This window comes from Balaenoptera borealis (genome assembly GCF_965194805.1).
Source record: "Balaenoptera borealis genome assembly, chromosome: 9".
In the NCBI taxonomy this organism is placed as follows: Eukaryota; Metazoa; Chordata; class Mammalia; order Artiodactyla; family Balaenopteridae; genus Balaenoptera; species Balaenoptera borealis.
This window is the reverse complement of record NC_138873.1, coordinates 33,641,421-33,658,290: the sequence shown is the minus strand read 5'-3', so window position 1 is coordinate 33,658,290 and position 16,870 is coordinate 33,641,421. Positions and strand designations below refer to the sequence as shown.

At 35.7% G+C, this 16,870-nt stretch overlaps 1 protein-coding gene across 2 annotated transcripts in view; it reads left to right on the top strand.

The window, feature by feature from the left end:
- The window catches only part of LAMA2 (laminin subunit alpha 2), a 626,305-nt gene that overhangs the window by 172,015 nt on the left and 437,420 nt on the right, over positions 1–16,870 (top strand). The window lies entirely within an intron of this gene.

The following is a 16,870-nucleotide window of genomic DNA, read 5'->3' as shown; positions in this document are numbered from 1 at the left end:
AACTAAAAATATTTATGAGACTCACTTTATTGTGATATTTGCCTTATTGCAGTGGTCTGGAATCGAGCCCGCAGTGTCTCTGAGGTATGCCTGCATTTGTTATTAAACATAGCAGCATTTTTTCCTTCTAATTTGCAACTGGATGATACAATCACAGGTTTTTACTAAATCATTTTTACTCAACATACCTATCATTATTAATTCCACAGGTCAAAGAGTGCATCTGAAAACCCATTTTTCAGTGAAGCCATTTATATTTTCCCATTTGCTTTGCATCCCCACTCATCCATTCCCCATGGTATCTTTGTTTTCCTGTTCTCTCTTCTTCCCTTTTAGTTTAGAGGTGTGAATACTCAAGACATCTTTTATAGTTCAGTCTTCATAACAAGTGGCAAGAATCTGTTTATAAGATCAGTTTACCTGTCTCCAGAGTCTGGAGTAAACCTCATGGAAGTGGCACAGACATGTGTCCTCGTATGGTCTCATATCCCAGAATGGCACCCACCCATGCCCTTATTCACTTCAGCCCTCTCTTACCTCCTGTGAATCAACTCATCATGTGTTTAAGAGAAGCAGAACACAACCTATAAAATAAAACAAATCCTTATTTCTACTTGTCTCAAGATTTTAATTTAGTCAATGATTTAATAATGTAAAAAGCTAAGCAGATTTTGTAATCAGATTTTATAAGGGAATTCCACAGATAGAAAGGGGATTTAGACCTCTTATTTAGCCTCAGCCTTTGGAGGAACAAACTGTGGAACAGGTTCTTAAACCTATTCAATTAAGGGGCAAAGCTGCAGGAAGGCATGTTACAGTGCATTGGCAACAGAGAAAATGTGGACATCCTTATTATATCATTTACTACTTACAATTAGCTGATAAGGCAGCTAGTATTATTACCCCTCTTTAATAGTTGAAGAACACTAAGACTTAGAAAAATTAAGTGACTTGGGCTTCCTACTAAAGTCTGTTACGGGCAGGGCTGGGATTTCATCCGGAGTTGTCTGAATCCAGACCCCAAACTATGCCAGTATTTCCTAAACTGGGATTGGAAGATCTAACTTAGGGAGAATTTTTGGTATATAATTTCAAGGGGTCCGTACATTGTTTGGGTTTAAGGAATACTGGGTTATCATCTCCTGGCTTACACAGGAGAATATAGCCAAAGTCTGTTTTGTCGTAAAACAAGGACTAGATCTCTTATTTTCTACTACACTTTAGCGTATCTCTAAAACAGCATAACTTCAGTCTTTTTCACCTACAACGTGAAGGATTAATAGGCTTTTCATCATAATATGAGCTATTATTCAGCTGGGAGGCAAGGGCAGTAGTTTCATAATGAATAGGTAAATATCACTAAATGTTTGTCATTGTTTCAGCAAGAGGTTTGACCATTTATTAGTTCTCCTTTTTATTTTGAGATGGATGAATTTCAACAAGTGCCAGTTTTTTGTTGTTGATAATATACTTGGCTCCTCCGTGGAATACTTTTAATAAGTTACTATTTTAAATAAAGGTCACCATTGGATTTCCTTGATTGAATCATTATAGATTATACTGGGAAATTCCTTTTACATTTTATCATTCAAGATGAGCCCTAGAAAAATATAACACTTATTGAGAAGAAAATAGGTACTTATTTTATAGATTGTTTTTAGATTTTTATTACTAAGGGATTATTAACTTTTCCCAATACTACTATTTACTCACAGCGTATCTTGAGCAAATAATTTAATCATGCTGTGCCCCAAGTTCTAGATTAGCAAAATAAATGTTATAATATCATGGCAAGAAATTGAAATAACGATAATAGCAATACAACAACTAAATTACCTCTGACAATTACAGTTATCATAAAGACCTACTATCAGCATAATCTCAAAGAGAAGCTTAGCTGTTCCAATGATGTGTATGCAAAACCCCAGTATAATGGTAAAGAAAACTATACATAAATTTAGAAGACAGTAATAGGAAATTGAAGGTTAATAGGATGTCCAAAATATTCCATTTTAGTCCCTTTCCAACCGGATTTTCACGACAATATATATTATAATATCTGATCTCATTTTATGACTTTTAAAAATCTGGCCATTTTCTTAGGCCTGCCCTTTGATTTGTTTAGGAAGAAAGTTGATTGGCAAGTGGGTTAAAATTCAGAGGGGCAGCTTTTTAATAGACCTTTAAAAAACGGACATTGAGTCATATTCATTCCTGGAAAATCCAGGTACGCCATGGAATTAGTTATGCTCATGTGTAGGAATCTCTTTTATCTCAATACATAATTCCCTTCTCTTCCTGGTTTATCCCCCAAAACTAAAAATGCATTTATCAAGAAAAATTGTCTTACAGCTACAGAGATCAAGTTCCACATGTTCTTGACCTAAATGTTTTATTCATTGACCTTATAGAGACATATCTAGTGAGATAGGTTAACAGTTTAAAATGAGAGTTATGTTTTGAAGGAGGATGAATTAATATTTCTATACAAATATTGCTATACTTTTGGAATGTGTGTGAATAGCATAGAGCCATTTTTTCTTGAACTGTTAATGTAATAATTAATCCCTTATGTAATAATAAAGCGTGAAAAAAGTGAGATAGATACAATTAATTATTAAATATTCAACAGGGAGAAAGGAGTATAAATGACATTCCTACATTTAATATCCCATTATCTAAATAAGGAAGATACACATGATATATTAAAAAGTGAGACAAGATTTACATAGCTCTGGTTGAATATGGTTCTGTTCAATACAGTCTATTTGATCTGTCTCCTGGAGACAGATCTCTATGAAGGATTTAGCCCATGGCATGATGATTAGGTGTATTCCCCTGTTGTCCTTCTAGATTGAGCATTCTTGAAGGCAGAATTCTCAGACTGTTTCTACCCACCATGGCACTCAGCATCTAGCAGGAACTCAGCAGATTTGACGAAAGAATGGTTCATGGTTGCTCTTCAAATCACTGAATTTTTTCTTGGTATTATTTGGGTCACTGCTAAATTGATAAATATAAAACTAACTATAGTGGAGATTATAATCTACACGTTCAAAATGTCCTACATGATACATTTTGTTTAATATAGCAGAATATAATTAAATTCACAGTTCTTTACCTGCTTTAGTTTTTTTTTAAGATCATTGATTCAATGTCACAAGTAGGCTCTGTGGTTAATTAGAAAGTGTAATCTCTCTCACTAAATGAATTTGTGCTGATCTTTTAATCACTAATAAAGGTGACTACTAGCTTTAGTGTCTATATTGTGCAGAGCATTAGTTCTAATTTTCTCCCCTTCAGTCTACTTTCAACACTGCACTCACATTGATTTTAGTACCAAATTGGATCAGATCACTCCTTCCACTAAAACCCTCTAATGGCACTCAGTGGAAAAAGCACAATTACCCATAAGGATTAACCTCACCCCCTTTCATCTCTGGCCTCAGTCTCCCCTCTTCAGTTGCCCCACTGACTACTTCACTGAGTCTTGAAGTCCTTTGCACTTGCTGTTCCTTGTGTTGGAATTATTTTCCCTAATTTCCATACAGTCTGTTTCATTTCCTTTGGATTTTTATTCAAGTGTCATGTTCGTAGCAAGGACCTCCTTGATAATCCTATTGAAAATTACAAATCCCGCCCTACTTCCTAACCCATTTCCTTACTTTATTTTTCTCCATAAAGTACATGGCTGTCTAACTTACTACATATATTTTACTACAGCTCTTCCTCGACTTATGATGGACTCACATCCCAATAAACCGATCGCAAATTGAAAATATTGTAAGTTAAAAATGCATTTAATACACCTAACCAAACATCATAGCTCAGCCTAGCCTACCTTAAACATGCTCAGAACACTTACATTAGCCTACAACTGGGCAAAACCACCTAACACAGGCATGCTTTATAATAAAGTGTTAAATATTTCACCAGTAATTTACTGAATGCTGTACTAAAAATGAAAAACAGAATGGGTGTGTGGGTACAAAGTGGTTGAAAGTGTATCAGTTGCTTACCTTCCTGATCCCGTGGCTGACTGTGTCTTTCTGCTCACGGCCACTGCCCAGCATCACAAGAGAGCATCATACCACATATTGCTAGCCTGGAAAAGATACAAATTCAAAATTTGAAGTGAAACATAGTAAGTCCAAGGCCATCTGTATTTGTATTGAATGTTGTTTATCTCCCCTTTTAAAATGCAATTTTCATGAGAGTGGAGATATTCGTTTGTTGTTTTTTTGAATTGCCGCATTCTAAGCACTTGGAATAGTACATAGCATATAAGAGGTACTCTATAGATTTATATTAAATGAATAAATTATTGAATGAATAAACAAACAATCAAAACACCAATTCATAGTGTAAGAATCATATTAAAGCTGAAAATTAAACAAAGGAAGAAATATTCTTACTGTATTTCTTATGATAAAATATGCTATGCATTTTCAAATTTATGATTTCTCCTTTAAGTCTCCAGTTAAATAGCATGAAGTAAATTTTCTCAGTAGTCCTTTTACTAAACATGTTCTAAACTTCGGTCATATTTGTCACTCTCTGTGTGACTTTACCACATTTATAGCTTTATTTGGGAAAAGCAGATTTTAATCAATTTAACTATTCCTTTGTAACAGACAAGTCTAGAACGGTAATTTTTTAATTGATATTTTAAAATTTCCCAGTTGAAAAAAAGTAGAAGTATAAAAGGGGGAAAGTGCCACCAGAATGCTGTTTAAACAAGATTCTAGACAAAAGATATTATGTATTTTGATATAAATCGCTAATAAACTAAATTCTAGCAACATCATGAAAATGTAAATATTTTGGAGATGCAGATCCTATTTCAAATAGTGTCAAGATGACTACCCTGGAAAATGATTCTTGAAACCAGGGAATAAATTCAAGAATTTGTTTTAAAAATAGAAATAATAATACAAAATGAAAAGATCTGTTAAAAATTTTAAATCATACTGATTCTGTTATGCAAAGTCTGAAGAGGACTGCTTAAAATAGACTGAATGTGGGCAATTTTTCAGAGCTGTCTGATGACTTCCACACATGAAACACAACTGTATTTCCTCATGTTGGTGGAATATTGTGTATTCTCCCATTTTATTCTTGAAGTCTATGTTTTTACTTATTATATTTATATATGCTTATATATATAATTATACTTATATATAGTTATATATCATATGCACATATAGAGTTTTTCCTAGAAGTTGACTGTATATTTAAGTTATGTGATAGCATGTGTGTTTTAATTTGTAGATAATACATGTTTTCACTATGACCCTGAGTCTTAAAAATACTAAAATGGCAAGAAGGATGAGCAAGAGGCTAAGGAGAAAGGAGGAGAAATAATTTTGCCCACTTCCATTTCCTGACCTATCACTTATCAGCTCATTTACCTTAGGTAAATTGTCCTACTTTTATACTCCTCAATACGGTCATATGGAAAATGGAATCAATAGCACCACTTCTTTCTTAAGAAGATTGTTATAAGGGTAAAGTGATGTAATATGGGCAAATAGCCAAGCACACTGCTACACAGTAGTTAATACTCAGTAAGTAATAGTTCCTGGCCTTCTACACTGATAGTAATGCTGAGCAGAGAACAAATGGGCCAGAGTTGTAATGAGAGTGACTTAAAAAAGCAAAACAAGGGGACTTCCCTGGCAGTCCAGTGGTAAAGATTTCGCCTTCCAATGCAGAGGGTACGGGTTCGATCCCAGGTCGGGGAGCTAAGATCCCGCATGCGTTGCAGCCAAAAAACCAAAACATAAAACAGAAGTAGTGTTGTAACAAAATCAATAGAGAGCTGCCTGGCTTGTGGCCTCCCAAGAGCAAGGTTCTTGGTGCTCTGACCGGGAGTCAGGCCTGAACCTCTGAGGTGGGAGAGCCAACTTCAGGACTTTGGACCACCAGAAACCTCCCAGCCCCACATGATATCAATCAGCGAGAGCTCTCCCAGAGATCTCCATCTCAACACTAAGACCCAGCTCCACTCAACGACGAGCAAGCTCCAGTGCTGGACACCCCATGTCAAACAGCTAGCAAGACAGGAAAACAACCCCACCCATTAGCAGAGAGGGTGCCTAAAATCATACTAAGTTCACAGACACCTGAAAACATACCACTGGACTCAGTCCTGCCCACCAGAAAGACAAGAGCCAGCCTCATCCACCAGAATACAGACACGAGTCCCATCCACCAGGAAGCCTACACAACCCAGTGAACCAACCTTAGCCACTGGGGGCAGACACCAAAAACAACAGGAACTACGAACCTGCAGCCTGAGAAAAGGAGATGCCAAACACAGTAAGTTAAGCAAAATGAGAAGACAGAGAAATACGCAGCACATGAAGGAGCAAAGTAAAAACCCAACAGACCAAACAAATGAAGAGGAAATAGGCAGTCTACCTGAAAAAGAATTCGGAGTAATGATAGTAAAGATGATCCAAAATCTTGGAAACAGAATGGAGAAAATACAAGAAAAGTTTGACAAGGACATAGAAGAACTAAAGAGAAAACAAACAATGATGAACAACACAATAAATGAAATTAGAAATTCGCTATAAGGAATCATGATGAACAACACAATAAATGGATTTTAAAATTCTCTATAAGGAATCAATAGCAGAATAACTGAAGCAGAAGAACAGATAAGTGACTACTTGGAAGATAAAATAATGGAAATAACTACGCAGAACAGAATAAAGAAAAAAGAATGAAAAGAATGGAGGACTTTCTCAGGGGCCTCTGGGACAACATTAAACACACCAACCTTTGAATTATAGGGGTCCCAGAAGAAGAAGAGAAAAACAAAGGGACTGAGAAAATATTTGAAGAGATTATAGTTGAAAACTTCCCTAATATGGGAAAGGAAATAGTCAGTCAAGTCCAGGAAGCACAGAGAGTCCCATACAGGATAAATCCAAGGAGAAACACACCAAGACACATAGTAATCAACCCATCAGATATTAAATACAAAGAAAAAATATTAAAAGCAGCAAGGGAAAAGCAACAAATAACATACAAGGGAATCCCCATAAGGTTAACAGCTGATCTTTCAGCAGAAACTCTGCAAGCCAGAAGGGAGTGACAGGACATATTTAAGGTGATGAAAGGGAAAAACCTACCACCAAGATTACTCTACCCAGCAAGGATCTCATTCAGATTTGATGCAGAAATTAAAACCTTTACAGACAAGCAGAAGCTAAGAATTCAGCACCACCAAACCAGCTTTACAGCAGATGCTAAAGGAACTTCTCTAGGCAGGAAACACAAAAGAAGGAAAAGACCTACAATAACAAACCCAAAACAATTAAGAAAATGGTAATAGGAACATACATATCAATAATTACCTTAAATGTATTGGATTAAATGCTCCAACCAAAAGACATAGACTGGATGAATGGATACAAAAACAAGACCCATATATATGCTGTCTACAAGAGACCCACTTCAGACCTAGGGACACATACAGACTGAAAGTGAGGGGATGGGAAAAGATATTCCATGCAAATGGAAATCAAAAGAAAGCTGGAGTAGCAATTCTCACATCAGACAAAATCGACGTTAAAATAAAGACTATTAAAAGAGACAAAGAAGGACACTACATAATGATCAAGGGATCAATCCAAGAAGAAGATAATAACAATTGTAAATATTTATACACCAAACATAGGAGCACCTCAATACATAAGGGAAATGCTAACAGCCATAAAAGGGGAAATCGACAGTAACACAATAATAGTAGGGGACTTTAACACCCCACTTTCACCAATGGACAGATCATCCAAAATGAAAATAAGTAAGGAAACACAAGCTTCAAATGACACATTAAACAAGATGGACGTAATTGATATTTATAGGACGTTCCATCCAAAAGCAACAGAATACACTTTCTTCTCAAGTGTTCATGGAACTTTATCCAGGATAGACCAGATCTTGGGTCACAAATCAAGCCTTGGTAAATGTAAGAAAATTGAAATCGTATCAAGTATCATTTCTGACAACAATGCTATGAGACTAGATATCAATTACCGGAAAAAAACTGTAAAAAATACAAACACATGGAGGCTAAAAAATACGCTACTAAATAACCCAGAGATCACAGACGAAATAAAAGAGGAAATCAAAAAATACCTAGAAACAAATGACAGTGAAAACACGGCAACCCAAACCTATGGGATGCAGCAAAAGCAGTTCTAACAGGGAAGTTTATAGCAATACAATCCTACCTCAAGAAACAACAGACATCTCAAATAAACAACCTAATCTTACACCTAAAGCAATTAGAGAAAGAAGAACAGAAAAACCCCAAAGTTAGCAGAAGGAAAGAAATCATAAAGAACAAATCAGAAATAAATGAAAAAGATATGAAGGAAATTATAGCAAAGATCAATAAACCTAAAAGCTGGTTCTTTGAGAAGATAAAAAAAATTGATAACCCATTAGCCAGACTCATCAAGAAAAAAAAGGAAAAGACTGAAATCAACAGACTTTGAAATGCAAAAGGAGAACTAACAACTGACACTGCAGAAATACAAAGGATCATGAGAGATTACTACAAGCAACTCTATGCCAATAAAATGGACAACCTGGAAGAAACGGACACTTTCTTAGAAAAGCACAACCTCTGAGACTGAACCAGGAAGAAATAGAAAATATGAACAGACCAATCACAAGCACTGAAATTGAACCTGTGATTAAAATCTTCCAACAAACAAAAGCCCAGGACCAGATGGCTTCAAAGGCGAATTCTATCAAACATTTAAAGAAGAGCTAACACCTATCCTTCTCAAACTCTTCCAAAATATAGCAGAGGGAGGAACACTCCTAAAGTCATTCTACAAGGCCACCACCATCCTGATACCAAAACCAGGCAAAGATGTCACAAAGAAAGAAAACTACAGGCCAATATCACTGATGAACATAGATGCAAAATTCCTGAACAAAATACTAGCAAACAGAATCCAACAGCACATTAAAAGGATCATAACCCATGATTAAGTGGGACTTATCCCAGGAATGCAAGGATACTTTAATATACACAAATCAATCGATGTGATACACCATATTAACAAATTGAAGGAGAAAAACCATATGATCATCTCAATAGATGCAGAAAAAGCTTTTGACAAACTTCAACACCCATTTATGATAAAAACCCTCCAGAAAGGAGGCACAGAGGGAACTTACCTCAACATAATAAAGGCCATATATGACAAACCCACAGCCAACATCATTCTCAATGGTGAAAAACTGAAACCATTTCCACTAAGATCAGGAACAAGACAAGATTGTCCACTCTCAGCACTATTATTCAACATAGTTTTGGAAGTTTTAGCCAGAGCAATCAGAGAAGAAACAGAAATAAAAGGAATCCAAATCAGAAAAGAAGTAAAACTGTCACTGTTTGCAGATGACAGGGTACTATACATAGAGAATCCTAAAGATGCTAACAGAAAACTACTAGAGCTCATCAATGAATTTAGTAAAGTAGCAGGATATAAAATCAATGCACAGAAATCTCTTGCATTCCTACACACTAAATGATGAAAAATCTGAAAGAGAAATTAAGGAAACACTCCCATTTACCACTGCAACAAAAAGAATAAAATACCTAGGAATAAACCTAACTAAGGAGACAAAAGACCTGTATGCAGAAAACTATAAGACACTGATGAAAGAAATTAAAGATGATAGAAACAGATGGAGAGATATACCATGTTCTTGGATTGGAAGAATCAGCACTGTGAAATTGACTACACTACCCAAAGCAATATACAGATTCAATGCAATCCCTGTCAAACTACCAATGGCATTTGTCACAGAACTAGAACAAAAAATTTCACAATCTGTATGGAAACACAAAAGACCCTGAGTAGCCAAAGCAATCTTGAGAAAGAAAAGCAGAGCTAGAGGAATCAGGCTGCCTGACTTCAGACTATGCTACAAAGCTACAGTAATCAAGACAGTATGGTACTGGCACAAAAACAGAAATGTAGGTCAGTGTATCAGGATAGAAAGCCCAGAGATAAACCCACACACATATGGTCACCTTATCTTTGATAAAGGAGGCAAGAATATACAGTGGAGAAAAGACTGCCTCTTCAATAAGTGGTGCTGGGAAAACTGGAGAGCTACATGTAAGAGAATGAAATTAGAACACTCCCTAACACCATACACAAAAGTAAACTCAAAATGGATTAAAGACCTAAATGTAAGGCCAGAAACTCTAAAACTCTTAGAGGAAAACATAGGCAGAACAGTCTATGACGTAAATCACAGCAAGATCCTTTTTGACTCACCTCCTAGAGAAATGGAAATAAAAACAAAAATAAACCAATGGGACCTAATGAAACTTAAAAGCTTTTGCACAACAAAGGAAACCATAAACAAGGCGACAAGACAGTCCTTAGAATGGGAGAAAATATATGCAAATGAAGCAACTGACAAAGGATTAATCTCCAAAACATACAAGCAGCTTATGCAGCTCAACAGCAAGAAAGCAAACAACCCAATCCAAAAATGGGCAGAAGACCTAAATACACATTTCTCCGAAGAATATATACAGATTGCCAACAAACACATGAAAGAATGCTCAACATCACTAATCACGAGAGAAATGCAAATCAAAACTGCAATGAGGTGTCACCTCACACCAGTCAGAATGGCCATCATCAAAAAATCTACAAACAATAAATGCTGGAGAGGGTGTGCAGAAAAGGGAACCCTCTTGCACTGTTGGTGGGAATGTAAATTGATACAGCCACTATGGAGAACAGTATGCAGGTTCCTTAAAAAACTAAAAATAGAACTACCATATGACCCAGCAATCCCACTACTGGGCATATACCCTGAGACAACCATAATTCAAAAAGAGTCATGTACCACAATGTTCATTGCAGCTCTATTTACAATAGCCAGGACATGGAAGCAACCTAAGGGTCCACCGACAGACGAATGGATAAAGAAGATGTGGCACATATATACAATGGAATATTACTCAGCCATAAAGAGAAACAACATTGAGTTATTTGTAGTGAGGTGGATGGCCCTAGAGTCTGTCATACAGAGTGAGGTAAGTCAGAAAGAGAAAAACAAATACCGTATGCTAACACATATATATGGAATCTAAAAAAAAATGTTTCTGAAGAACCTAAGGGTAGGACAGGAATAAAGACACAGACATAGAGAATGGACTTGAGGACACGGGGAGGGGGAAGGGTAAGCCCGGACAAAGTGAGAGAGTGGCATGGACATATATACACTACCAAATGTAAAATAGATAGCTAGTGGGAAGCATCGCACAGCACAGGGAGATTAGCTCCGTGTTTGTGACCACCCAGAGGGGTGGGATAAGGAGTGTTGGAGGGAGACGTAAGAGGAAAGGGATATGGCTATATAGCCATATAGTAATTTTTTTAAGTAATTTTATCTTTAATGTATGTATACGTATAGCTGATTCACTTTGTTTTACAGCAGAAGCTAACACAACATTGTAGAGCAATTATACTCCAATAAAGATGTTAAAAAAATAAATAAATAAAGAGTAAAAAAATGGTCCACGTCAAAAAATCTCCAAAAAAAAAGGGAAGCAAAACTAAAGCTGGTTTAACAGTTCTAAAACAGCTTAATTACTGACATATTTGAAGGTTACCTATAAGTTTCACTTGGCCTATAACTTAAAGTATTGATTCAATATATATTCAGTATTTTATGAAAATTAATATTTATATAGAGCAAGCCCCAAAAGGGTCACTTGGGCATTGAAACTTTTTTTAACACCTTCTGTACTATTTTGTTGTTGTTATTATATCCTCCTGATTACTTGAATTTTTAATCATTAAGAAGTAAACTTATTCATTACTAGTATGTTCTTAAAAGCTTTTTCCTCCTGGTATTATTTCATTTACATCCCCTTTATTTTGTTATCATTTGCATGTTTATTTTTTTCTGTCTTTTTATTAATTTCAACTTTTCTGCCACCTTCCATTTTAAATATGTTTCTCATAGATAGCATATATTTGAATTTTGTTGTTTTAACTAGACTGACAATGTTTTTATTTTAAAAAGAAACATTTATTTTCCATGTATATGTGTATTTCTAACATTTTTATTGAAGGGAAGCATGTATATGAAAAAGTTGACAAATCATAAGTGAAAAGCTTGATGAATTTTCACAAAGTGAACCTACCTAAGTAACCACTACCCACATCAAGATAACCAGCAATCCAGAAACTACCCTGGGACCCTCTCGGAGCCATTCTCTCCCCTCTCCCTGTAAAGAGAATCAGTATTCTAACTTCTATTCAGTGCTGAAAGCTTTTGGCCTCAGGCATTTTCTCTGTGGATAGGGTTTTAGTTATAGATCAATATCTGTAATAAATGTGGACTCTTCAGTGTTTTTATTTCTTATTTTGTCTGGTTAGTTGAGTCAGGCTTTTCAAAAAATTCATCCATTTCCTCTCCATTTTCAAATATACTGGCATGAAGTTGTTAATGATATACCATTATTAACTTTTTAATATATAAGTGATCTGTGGTGGTGCCTCTTTTTTTTCATTCCAAATACTGTTTGTGCAACCTGTTTTTAAAGCTTCAACAGGTTTTTTATAATTTTATTACTTTTTGAATAGTCAATATTTGGCTTGGTTGTTTTTCTCTCTTGTTAGATTACTGCATTGCATTGAATTCTGTGTTTATGTGTCTTGTTTCTTACTCTCTAATTTTTTTAATTTTAGTTTACTTTTTTTTCTACCTTCTTGAATGGATACTTAAATTATTAATATTTCAGTCTTTCTTTTCTCCAAATGTATTTATTTAAGGGTACATATTTGTCTCTATACATGGCTCTAGGTGCATATTATAAATTAGAAAATTTGCATTTTGCATTATCATTTATTTAAAAGTATTTTCTAATTTCCATTATAATTTCCCATAATATATGGATTATTTGGAAGTGAAGTACTTCATTCCCAAACTATTGAGTGTTTTTCTCATCTTTTTGCTTTTGTTATGTTTTCTCACTTAATTTCACTGTGATCATTATATTTTCAATTCTTTGAAATTCAAATTCTTGAAACTCATTTTCATTTAACATTTGGTCACTGACATTTGTGCACTTAGGAGGAATGTGGATTCTGTAGTCATTGGCTGCAGTTTTATGACTATATCAGTGAGTAAGTTTTTGTTTATATATATTGAAGCTATTTTATTAGGGGCATACAAATTTAGGATTTGAGCTGTATTAACCCTTCTTTTTTTTTTTTTTTTTTTTTTTTTTTTTTAATTTTTTTAAACATCTTTATTGAAGTATAATTGCCTTACAATGGTGTATTAGCTTCTGCTTTATAACAAAGTTAATCAGTTATACATATACAATATGTTCCCATATCTCTTCCCTCTTGCATCTCCCTCCCTCCCACCCTCCCCATCCCACCCCTCTAGGTGGTCACAAAGCACCGAGCTGATCTCCCTGTGCTATGCGGCTGCTTCCCACTAGCTATCTATTTTACATTTGGTAGTGTATATATGTCCATGACACTCTCTCACCCTGTCACATCTCACCCCACCCCCTCCCCATATCCTCAAGTCCATTCTCTAGTAGGTCTGTGTCTTTATTCCCGTCTTGCCACTAGGTTCTTCATGGCTTTTTTTTTTCCTTAGATTCCGTATATATGTGTTAGCATACTGTATTTGTTTTTCTCTTTCTGACTTACTTCACTCTGTATGACAGACTCTAACTCCATCCACCTCATTACAAATACCTCCATTTCATTTCTTTTTATGGCTGAGTAATATTCCATTGTATATATGTGCCACATCTTCTTTATCCATTCATCTGTCGATGGACATTTAGGTTGCTTCCATGTCCTGGCTATTGTAAATAGAGCTGCAATGAACATTTTGGTACATGACTCTTTTTGACCTATGGTTTTCTCAGGGTATATGCCCAGTAGTGGGATTGCTGGGTCGTATGGTAGTTCTATTTGTAGTTTTTTAAGGAACCTCCATACTGTTCTCCATAGTGGCTGTATCAATTTACATTCCCACCAACAGTGCAAGAGAGTTCCCTTTCCTCCACACCCTCTCCAGCATTTATTGTTTCTAGATTTTTTGATGATGGCCATTCTGACCGGTGTGAGATGATATCTCATTGTAGTTTTGATTTGCATTTCTCTAATGATTAATGATGTTGAGCATTCTTTCATGTGTCTGTTGGCCATCTGTATATCTTCTTTGGAGAAATGTCTATTTAGGTCTTCTGCCCATTTTTGGATTGGGTTGTTCGTTTTTTTGTTATTGAGCTGCATGAGCTGCTTGTAAATCTTGGAGATTAATCCTTTGTCAGTTGCTTCATTTGCAAATATTTTCTCCCATTCTGATGGTTGTCTTTTGGTCTTGTTTATGGTTTCCTTTGCTGTGCAAAAGCTTTTAAGTTTCATTAGGTCCCATTTGTTTATTTGTGTTCTTATTTCCATTTCTCTGGGAGCTGGGTCAAAAAGAATCTTGCTGTGATGTATGTCATAGAGTGTTCTGCCTATGTTTTCCTCTAAGAGTTCGATAGTGTCTGGTCTTACACTTAGGTCTTTAATCCATTTTGAGTTTATTTTTGTGCATGGTGTCAGGGAGTGTTCTAATTTCATACTTTTACATGTACCTGTCCAATTTTCCCAGCACCACTTATTGAAGAGGCTGTCTTTTCTCCACTGTATATGCTTGCCTCCTTTATCAAAGATAAGGTGACCATATGTGCGTGGGTTTATCTCTGGGCTTTCTATCCTGTTCCATTGATCTATATTTCTGTTTTTGTGCCAGTACCAAACTGTCTTGATTACTGTAGCTTTGTAATATAGTCTGAAGTCAGGGAGCCTGATTCCCCCAGCTCCATTTTTCGTTCTCAAGATTGCTTTGGCTATTCGGGGTCTTTTGTGTTTCCATACAAATTGTGAAATTTTTTGTTCTAGTTCTGTGAAAAATGCCAGTGGTAGTTTGATAGGGATTGCATTGAATCTGTAGATTGCTTTGGGTAGTAGACTCATTTTCACAATGTTGATTTTTCCAATCCAGGAACATGGTATATCTCTCCATCTGTTTGTATCATCTTTAATTTCTTTCATCAGTGTCTTATAATTTTCTGCATACAGGTCTTTTGTCTCCTTAGGTAGGTTTATTCCTAGATATTTTATTCTTTTTGTTGCAATGGTAAATGGGAGTGTTTTCTTAATTTCACTTTCAGATTTTTCGTCATTAGTGTATAAAAATGCAAGAGATTTCTGTGCATTAATTTTGTATCCTGCTACTTTACCAAATTCATTGACTAGCTCTAGGAGTTTTCTGGTAGCATCTTTAGGATTCTCTATGTATAGTATCATGTCATCTGCAAACAGTGACAGCTTTACTTCTTCTTTTCCGATTTGGATTCCTTTTATTTCTTTGTCTTCTCTGATTGCTGTGGCTAACACTTCCAAAACTATGTTGAATAATAGTGGTGAGAGTGGGCAACCTTGTCTTGTTCCTGATCTTAGTGGAAATGGTTTCAGTTTTTCACCATTGAGGACAATGTTGGCTGTGGGTTTGTCATATATGGCCTTTATTATGTTGAGGAAAGTTCCCTCTATGCCTACTTTCTGCAGGGCTTTTATCATAAATGGGTGTTGAATTTTGTCGAAAGCTTTCTCTGCATCTATTGAGATGATCATATGGTTTTTCTCCTTCAATTTGTTAATATGGTGTATCACATTGATTGATTTACGTATATTGAAGAATCCTTGCATTCCTGGGATAAACCCCACTTGATCATGGTGTATGATCCTTTTAATGTGCTGTTGGATTCTGTTTGCGAGTATTTTGTTGAGGATTTTTGCATCTGTGTTCATCAGTGATATTGGCCTGTAGTTTTCCTTCTTTGTGACATCTTTGTCTGGTTTTGGTATCAGGGTGATGGTGGCCTCGTAGAATGAGTTTGGGAGTGTTCCTCCCTCTGCAATATTTTGGAAGAGTTTGAGAAGGATAGGTGTTAGCTCTTCTCTAAATGTTTGATAGAATTCACCTGTGAAGCCATCTGGTCCTGGGCTTTTGTTTGTTGGAAGGTTTTTAATCACAGTTTCAATTTCAGTGCTTGTGATTGGTCTGTTCATATTTTCTATTTCTTCCTGGTTCAGTCTCGGCAGTTTGTGCATTTCTAAGAATCTGTCCATTTCTTCCAGGTTGTCCATTTTATTGGCGTAGAGTTGCTTGTAGTAATCTCTCATGATCTTTTGTATTTCTGCAGTGTCAGTGGTTACTTCTCCTTTTTCATTTCTAATTCTATTGATTTGAGTCTTCTCCCTTTTTCTCTTGATGAGTCTGGCTAATGGTTTATCAATTTTGTTTATCTTCTCAAAGAACCAGCTTTTAGTTTTATTGATTTTTGCTATTGTTTCCTTCATTTCTTTTTCATTTATTTCTGACCTGATCTTTATGATTTCTTTCCTTCTGCTAGCTTTGGGGTTTTTTTGTTCTTCTTTCTCTAATTGCTTTAGGTGCAAGGTTAGGTTGTTTATTCGAGATGTTTCCTGTTTCTTGAGGTAGGCTTGTATTGCTATAAACTTCCCTCTTAGCACTGCTTTTGCTGCGTCCCATAGGTTTTGGGTCGTCGTATCTCCATTGTCATTTGTTTCTAGGTATTTTTTGATTTCCCCTTTGATTTCTTCAGTGATCACTTCATTATTAAGTAGTGTATTGTGTAGCCTCCATGTGTTTGTATTTTTTACAGATCTTTTCCTGTAATTGATATCTAGTCTCATAGCGTTGTGGTCGGAAAAGATACTTGATACGATTTCAATTTTCTTAAATTTACCAAGGCTTGATTTGT